The sequence below is a fragment of the Eptesicus fuscus genome, chromosome 3 (assembly GCF_027574615.1).
Source record: "Eptesicus fuscus isolate TK198812 chromosome 3, DD_ASM_mEF_20220401, whole genome shotgun sequence".
NCBI lineage: Eukaryota > Metazoa > Chordata > Mammalia > Chiroptera > Vespertilionidae > Eptesicus > Eptesicus fuscus.
In genome coordinates this window covers 61,209,205-61,218,633 of record NC_072475.1, presented here as the reverse complement: position 1 = coordinate 61,218,633, position 9,429 = coordinate 61,209,205, and positions in this window count along the sequence as shown.

The following is a 9,429-nucleotide window of genomic DNA, read 5'->3' as shown; positions in this document are numbered from 1 at the left end:
GAGCCTGATAAAACCAACAGGTCTTGGTAGTAGAAATAAGGGATAATTCAGAAGTGAACCTGTCATTATAGGGTCTTCAGCTTCAAATCACTTCATTCCTTGACACTTAGGTGGAAAGATCTGGGATTGCTAGTATCCCTACTAACCATATGGCGGAAGCAAACAATATTTTTAGACAAACATAACATAATTTAGGCCACTAATTATCCATATATTTTTATATTGTCATACATTTTCACCTACATAAACAAAATATCCTGACAGCTGAGGATGAAGATACAGTATATAGAATTTAACTATGCTTAAAAGCCAAAATATTGATAATTTTTAGAGATAACTAGAATTTTTTAAAAAGAGTCAAAGGCAAATTCTAAAATAAAGTAAAAGAATAACTGAAATTAAAAAATCAATGGGTGGGTTTAATAGCAAATATGATACAACTGATTAGAGAATTAATGCACAAAATGTCAAATCAGAAGATTTCTTTAATAAAGTAAGAGACAGAAGAGGATAGAAAATATAAAGAGATCATGCAAAATAAAGGAACTGCAGAGAGGAATTATTAATTAAATATAATTAAGGAGAAAAAGAATATATAAAAGTAATTTTTGAGGTGATAATGCCTAAGAATTACCCAAAGCAAATGAGAAATATTAAACCATAGATATGAAGGACTATAAGCAGTGAATAGAATAAATAAAAATAAAATTACACCTACATACAGCATGTAAAATTACTGCAAATCAAGATGAAGATAAATTTCTAAAAGCAGCTGGAGAAACAAAATAATTTCAAAAGTATAACAATAATATAATAGCTGACTTCTCAACAGAAAAAAAGAACATATCTTCAAATTCCTGAAAAAAAAAATTCTAAGCAAGGATTGGAATACCCGGTAAAATGAAAGGAAAATAAAATACTTTCAGATAAGTAAAAAAACCAAGAACATTATACCTAAATTAAAAGAAATATTAAAAGAAGGAAAAAAAAACTATTAAATATGTAGGCAAATTTATTCAATGGCTAAACATATGAGTAATGTTTATGGGCTTTTAAATTGTACAGAATTAAAATATACATAAAGCCATAGCATAAAGGTTGGATGGAAGAGTAAAGGTATTAAAAGGTTTTTAGGTCCTTACATTTTTTAGAAACACATAAAAGTTGTATTTGCATTAGATACTAATATAGTGAGAAAACATGTTTTAATACAATACCACTAAAGAAATTGTAAATCACCTTATTAACAGAGGAAATAAAAATCCAAAAATGGGTTGTTTCTTTGTCATTTACCACATAAACAAAATAGAGAGAAAGCATATCATCGATCTTAAAAGATATAGCAAGAAGTATTGGACAGCTTTGAGTGTCCATTTGTGATGAAATACCAAACTAAAAATAGAAAGGCATTTTTTTTATCCTCACTCACAGAGTGAGGATATTTTTTCCATTGATTCTAGAAAGAATGGAAGGGAACGGGGGTGGGGGAGAGAAGTAGTAGAGAAAAAAAGAGAGGAAGAAATCCACCTGACCTATTCCTGGCAACCCTATGAATGAGGGATGTCCACAATGTCCTGTCCTCAACAGCCCTGCTCAGCCCCTGTAGACTCATGTCTATGGTTTCTTTTATGGAGTCAATCCATCTCATATTTGGTATTCCTCTTTTCCTCCTCTCTTCTATTTTCCCCAGCATTTTTGTCTTTTCAAAAGGAAAAAGGAAACAGCTTATGGAGTTTCAGTGGACATATAATAAACTGCACATATTGGAAGTATCTGATTTGGTAAGTTTGGCATGGATGTATCCTTGTTAAACTATCACCAAAGTTAAGAAAAACATATTCAACACCTCCCCAAGTCTTCTTGTGGCCCTTTGTAACTCCTCTGTCCTGCCCTTCCTCCAATATGCCCAGCCCCAGTAAAATACTGTACTGTTATTGATTGTTATAGTTTTATTTGCATTATTTAGAATTTCATATAAATTGAGTCATACAGTGACTGGCTTCTTTCACTTAGACTAATGAGGTTGTTTTATGTATACGTAGTCCATTCCTTTTTATTACTGAGTAGCACATATGGTATACTAAATCCATTTATACATTTACCTGTTGATGGACATTTAGATTATTTCCAGTTTGGGGCAATTACAAATAAAGTTGCCATGAATATTTGTGTAAAAAAAAGTCTTTGTATGACTATATGCTTTCATTTCTATTAGATGTATATCTATGAGTTGAATGCCTAGGTCATATTGTTGGTAATACTTAACTTTTTTAGACATTACCAATCTTTTTTAAAGTAGTTCTACCATTTTTCATTCCCACCAGCAATGTGTGAGAATTCCATTTCCTCCACATCTTTACCAACACTTGGTTATTTTCAGTCTTTTTAATTTTAGGCTTTCTAATAGGAATGCAGTAGTTTTAATTTCCCTAATGACTAAGAATGTCAAGAATCTTTTTATATGTTTATTTGCCATCCATTTATCTTCTTTGGTTAAATATCTTTAAATCTTCGCACATTTTAAAATTTGCACATTTTTAAATCTTATTACTGAGTTTTGAGAGTTTTTAAAAGATTTATATATTCTGAGTGCAAAATTTTATACAAGTCTCTGTTTGTCTTTTAATTCTTTTAACAGTATATTTTAAAGAGCAGAAATTTTTAATTTTGATAAAGGTTATCATTTTTTTTTTTATGGATTGCATTTTTGGTGTCATATCTCAGAAATCTATGCCTAACCCAAGATAACAAAGATTTTTCTTTTAGAACATTCATGTTTCAGATTTTACCCTTAAGTCTATGATCCATTTTAATTAGTTGTTGAATATATTGAGAGGTATGAAGCAAGGTTATATATTTGCATATGGGTATCCAACTGTTCTAGCACCATTAGTTGAGAATACTCTTCTAACTCTGATGATTCGCCTTTATATAAACTTTTGCCAAAAATAAGTTGTCCATATGCGTGTGTCTATTTCTGGATTCAGTACTATTTTTCATAGATTTTTTTTGTCTTTTTTAAGGCCAACACCACACTGTGTTTTTACTGTAGCATTATATAAATCTTGAAATCAGGATGTAACTCTCCCCCAAGTTTGTTTTTCATTCCAGAGTTGTTTTGGTCCATCCAAGTCCTTTGTATTTATGCATTAAATTTAGAATCAGCTTGTCAACTTCAATGGAAAATCCAATCAAGTGCAAACTAATATTTAGTGGCCTCTTCAGATGATTTAGGAAATACTTTTTGCAGGTCAAAAATCTGGATTACTTAAATAATCTCACCAGTTTAGAGTTTTGGATGCTAAAGAGACCTTACAAATCATTGCTTCTGCTTCTCAGTGTTAATGCAAAGAAAAGGAGCTTCAAAGAAGCTGATGCTCCTAACAAAGGTCATACAGTTTACAGTTAAGAAAATCCAATAAACTCATTCCCAGTCCAATGCTCACTCCTCTACTACAGTCTCTCTGAGTATCCGGTCATAGATAATCTTACACTTATTATGAGATGTGGACTAAAAAGGGATTTCTGCAAACAAAATTAATGGCTTCTCAGCTCTCTAGAGAGCTGCATGGAAAGGCCTATTGGAGGAAAGAGAAACAAATAAGCAGGAGTCTGGGGAGCATCAAGTGCAAGCTGAAAACATGTTTCCCTCCTCTTAGCCTTCCTGACAGTTCCAATGAAAGCAAAATTTCCATAGTATTTACAAGAGAAACTAAGAAATTCTCTTTAGCCTGGATTGGTTCTAATTTGGAATACTTTTCTATCGTAACCTACTGCCATTTGACCATATTACTTGATTTTATTTTTGCCCAACCCATATTGCCCAACTATTTCATTCTATCTCAATGATACCATGCATTGATAATATTTACCACTGGGGACCAGAATTAGGTACTTAGGTTCATTATCTTTGATTTCCCCAACAATCTTTCAAATTAAGTGTGATTATCATTCTTTTTTTAAAGATTTTTTTCTTTACTGATTTTTAGAGAGAGAGGAAGGGAGAGGGAGAGAGAAACATCGATATGAGAATGAGACATCGATGGGCTGCCTCCTGCATGCCCTCAGCCACAGATCAAGCCCACAACCGGAGCATGTGCCCTGACCAGGAATTGAACCAGCAACCTTTTGATGCACAGGGTGTTGCACAACCAACTGAGCCACACCAACCAGGGCATGATTATCATTCCAGTTTAAAAGATGAAGTAATAAAAATCTCAGAATAAATAAGAAGCACATCTAAGGTAATATTATTAATAAGATATAGAGTCAAAAATAAACCCAGTTTCTGGTGATGCAAAAGTCTCCACTCTTCCCTCAGTGCAGAAAGACTGACTGAGCTGAACCATGAATTCCCAACCAACACTTACTATCGACCAAACTGGTCAGTAATGTTCTGGTTTGCTGGACAGGAAGAGTGTCCTCCCTGGTGTCCAGAATATTCAAGGGTTAGAAAATCATTCACTGGTAAATAGGAGAGGGACATAAAAGCAGGATGAGACTCAGAAAAAAATAATAATTATGAAAGATAATAAGTAACTTGTGCCAAGCACTATTCCACAGACTTTACAAAGTCTATTCTTGTTTAATTCCTATAACAACACTAGAAAGAGTTTCTATTACAGATGAGGAATGTAAAGTTTTTAAACTAGGTGATCTACTCAAAATCACATAGGTGGGAAGTAGATCCCATCCCCGGTGGGTGGGATCGGGCCTAAATGGGCAGTCGGACATCCCTCTCACAATCCAGGACTGCTGGCTCCCAACTGCTTGTCTGCCTGCCTTCCTGATTGCCCCTAACCGCATCTGCCGGCCAGCCTGATCACCCCCTAACCACTCCGCTGCCAGCCTGTTTGCCCCCAACTTCCCTCCTCTGCCAGCCTGGTCACTCCTAACTGCCCTCTCCTGCAGGGTTGATCACCTCCAACTGCCCTCCCTTGCAGGCCTGGTCCCTCTCAACTGCCCTCCCTTGCAGGCCTGGTCCCTCTCAACTGCCCTCCCTTGCAGGCAGGGTGCCTCCCAACTGCCCTCTCTTGCTGGCCATCTTGTGGTGGCCATCTTGTGTCCACATGGGGGCAGGATCTTTGACCACATGGGGGCAGCCATATTGTGTGTTGCAGTGATGATCAATTTGCAAATTACTCTTTTATTAGATAAGATAGAGGCCTGGTACAGGGGTGGGGGCCAGCTGGTTTGCCCTGAAGGGTGTCCCTGATCAGGGTGGGGTTCCCTTGGGGCGTGGAGCAGCCTGAGCGAGGGGCCTGTGGTGGTTTTCAGGCCAGCCACGCCCCCTGGCAACCCAAGTGGAGGCCCTGGTATCTGGAATTTATTTTCCTTCTACAATTGAAACTTTGTAGCCTGGAGCGGAGCCAAGCCTGGGGCTCCCTCTGTGGCTGGCAGCCATTTCTGTTGGGGTTATAATTGAAACTTTGTAGCCTTAAGCGGAGGCCTGGGCCTGGACAGGGTGTGCAACCCTGGCCTGCTCTCTCAAGCTCCATTCTGCTGCCATTTCTGTTTGAATTTGTTTACCTTCTATAATTGAAACTTTGTAGCTTGAGTGGAGGCTTAGGCCTGGCAAGGGCAGGCGGAAAGCTTGGCTTCCTCTGTTACCTAGGAAACCTTGCTCTCTGTGGCTGTAGCCATCTTGGTTGGATTAATTTGCATACTTGCTCTGATTGGGTGGTGGGCGTGGCTTGTGGGTGTGTTGGAGGTGTGGTCAATTTGCATATTTGTCTATTATTAGGTAGGATTGTGTCCCATATGACTAATTCTATCAGTTTAAGTGAAAATGTCCTCTGAGCAATTTCTGACAACTTTCCCCTTATTATTCATCCATTCCTCAATCCTATTGCATTAAAATGTGGATCCCACCTGAAGGATGAATCTGAAGGTCACACCCAATGGATGATAGAACAGGGAAATGCAGGAGTCTCCACTCTGAAGACTTGCAGCAGAGCTACAATACGCCACGCAAACCCTGGACAAACACCTCTGCACATTTACATGATTAAAAATTACACTTCCAACTTGACTATTATTTTAAGGTTTTCTTGTATTTACATTCAAAACTAATCTGAACTAATGCAGACAAGTTATATAAAATGTGAACAATTATATGTGCACTATGTAGCTCAGAGTTTTATTTGAGGATTAAATGAGAAAATGCATGTAAATACAAGGCCTGGATAATAAGTATTAAATATTTGTCATTATTAATGTTATGATAACATTTTTTGCCTAATGACAATTTTCTTGTTCCAGGTCTATTTGAGGAATTATGAGGTGTTTCCTCCAACTAAGACATTATAAGAAAAGATATAAATGGGCTTATAGGATCACTATGGTCCTCATACCTAAGGCCATTTCTTTATGCAAAGAGATGATTTTCTGTAAGGAATAAAGGATTGGGGTCTAGACTGCCCAGAAGATATAGTTCTGGTTTTTTCTTTCCAACTCATCTTTTCCAGTCAGTAATTTAGCTCTCAGTAAATGCTCTTGCTAGTGAGATCATTATCATATGGCATTGTCCAGGTTCAAGAATTCAGTCTATTTCAAATGTTATATTTTAGAGTTATCACTTCCTTGCACTTTAAACTCATCAGTAAATTATTTCCAAATTATAACATGAAAAGAATTATTTCTGGGGTGGGTTCTGAACATGTCTGTTGATTTTCTCATCTTTGTTACTAAATAATTTGGAGTATAACTTTTCACTCTACTCACCACAGAGGTAAAATATGAGAAGTACAAAGTGAGTAGTGCTGGATCCTGAGAGAAATTGCTGAGCATTATATAAGCCACAGAAATTAGCATTGAAGACATAGAATTTCAAACAAAAGCAGGATTTAGACTTACAAAAAAGAAAAAAATTTAAAGGGGAATTCTAGATAAAGTGGCCAACAAGTTCAAAAGTATGGGGAGTTGATGTGGAAAAGCAGGTAAAGTGTCCAAAAGACACACTGAGATTAGGACATGAAGATCCTCAAATGGCAAAGGAAGGACTTGGGGATGTTATAGTCAGTGGAGAGCAACTGATGGGTGCTGAGCAGAAGTGTGAATGTGCAAAATGATGGGTGAATTAGTGGCAGCAGTCTGGGTGGATTAGAAGTAGAAGAGATGAAAACAATGATCTAGGTTCCTTTTTTTAAAACAGCTTTATTGAGATATAATTCAGATACCATACAATTCATCCATTTAGAGTGGACAAAAGTCAATGACATTTAGTATATTTTCAGATTGTACAGCCATCATCACTATCTAATTTTAAATATTTCTGCTTCCCTCCGAAAAAAATCTTGTACCCATTAGCAAGCAATCCTCATTCTTTCCTCTACTTCTTCAGCCTTAGCAAGCATTAATCTACATAAGTTCTCTATATATTTGCATATATATATGTACTACACATAGTATATATTCTTTCACTCAGAATAATATTTTCAAGGGTCATCCATATTGTAGCATGTGTCTATACTTCATTTCTTTTTAGTTCCAAATAATATTTCATTATATGGATATATCACATTTTATTTATCCATTCATCAGTTGAACATTTAGGCTGATTCCACTTTTGTGCTATCCTACCTAATAAAATAGTACTATGCAAATTGACCGCACCTTCACTATGCCCAAGCCACGCCCACAAGCCAAAGCCACGCCCACCAACCAATCAGGACGGGTATGCAAATTACCCAACAAAGATGGTGGTTAATTTGCATACGCTGAGGGAGGGAGGAGTGAAGACTGAAGACAACTTAGAAGGAAGAGGGAGGAAAAGCGGAAAGCAAGGTGACTGCCGGGTAGGGCGGAGCGGGGCGGAGCGGGGCAGAATGGGGCGGAGCGGGGCGGAGCAGGGTGGAGCGGGGCGGGCAGCAGCGGCTCGAGGGTGCAGGCGCAGAAGCCACAACGGCAACGGCGGCAGCGGCAGTGCACGTGGCCACAGCGGCCGCTTGCAGGATTCTTCCTGCAAATGGGCTACTAGTTATAAATAATTTTATTAATGTTCATGAGCAATTTTTTGTGTAAACTTAAGAGTGGAATTGCTGAATCATAAGGTAATTCTATATTTAACATTTTGAAGAACTGCCAAATTATTTTCCAAAATAGACACACCATTTTACATTCCTACCACATTTTATTAAGATTTCAATCTGTTCACATCCTTGCAAACACTTGTTATTATCTGTCTTTTGGAGTATAACCATCCTGGTAGGTATGAAGTGCTAGCACACTACATTTCCCCAGGGACTAATAATGTTGAGAATCCCTTCATGTTTATTGGCCATTTCTGTATCTTCTTTAGAGAAATGTCCATTTGTTGGAAGCTGCAGAGAGGTATGGACAGGGAGCCCGGAATGCTGGTGAACCTTGAGCCCTGGAAAAGGTCAGACCTATGCACCGACTGTTTAGTTGAGAAAATGGTAGCTGAAGCAATTTCCCTACCAGATAGTCATGTAAATCCACTGATAAAATAGTCTGTCTGTTACTGGAATTGCCTGCCTAATGGCTATAGGTATATCCCAAACTGAATAAAAGGATGGCAAGGCCTGAGCACAAGTGGAGTACTTTCTCTTGCGTTGGGCTCCTGCCTGCCCCCCAATTTCCAAATTATTATTTCTTGTCTCGTCTCTGTCATTTGCACATGGCCCTTCTCCAGAGGCTGAACCCTGAACCACGCAGGACGTGGGTAAGATCATTGTGTTGTCTTTTTATTACTGAGTTGCAAGAGTGATTAATTATTTATATATTCCAGGTACAAGTACCTTATCAGATATATAATTTTAAATATTTACTTTCACTTTGTCTTTCTATTTTCTCAATGGTGTCCTTTGAAGCACAAAATTTTAAATTTTAGTTAAATTCAGCCATTGATCTTTTTTTTTTTTCATTTTTGCTTTAGGTGTCTATCCCAGGCATCTATGCCAATATTTGTTTTCTTCTAAGAGTTTTATGGTCTTAGATCTAGACTATGATCCATTTTGCATTAACTTTTGTTACGTACATGGCATGAAATAGAGACACAACTTCATTATTTTGTGTGTGGATATGAATAGAAAAGCCAGGGGAGAAAAGGGCTTTTAGGGTAAGAAGAGCTCTTTTTTGGACATTTGATTTTGTATTGTTCAGGTGAAAATGTACAGAACATCTGAGTAGATGCTGACTGATAACATAATACTGGGAATATTCTTTATAGAAATGCTAATTAATCACTCTCCACAAAGGAAAATAAGATACAGATTAAACAATACCAAGAAGAACAATTTCATTTGGAGAAGAAGAGGTACAATAAAATAAGATTTTTTCAAGTAATTTATTTATTCATTCTTCCAACAAATATTTATGGAGTCCTATTATGTGCCAGAAATTACATAAAGCACCTTCAGTTGGAGGAGGTAACAATAACCATGGTTTTGTCTTTCATGAAACTTTCTA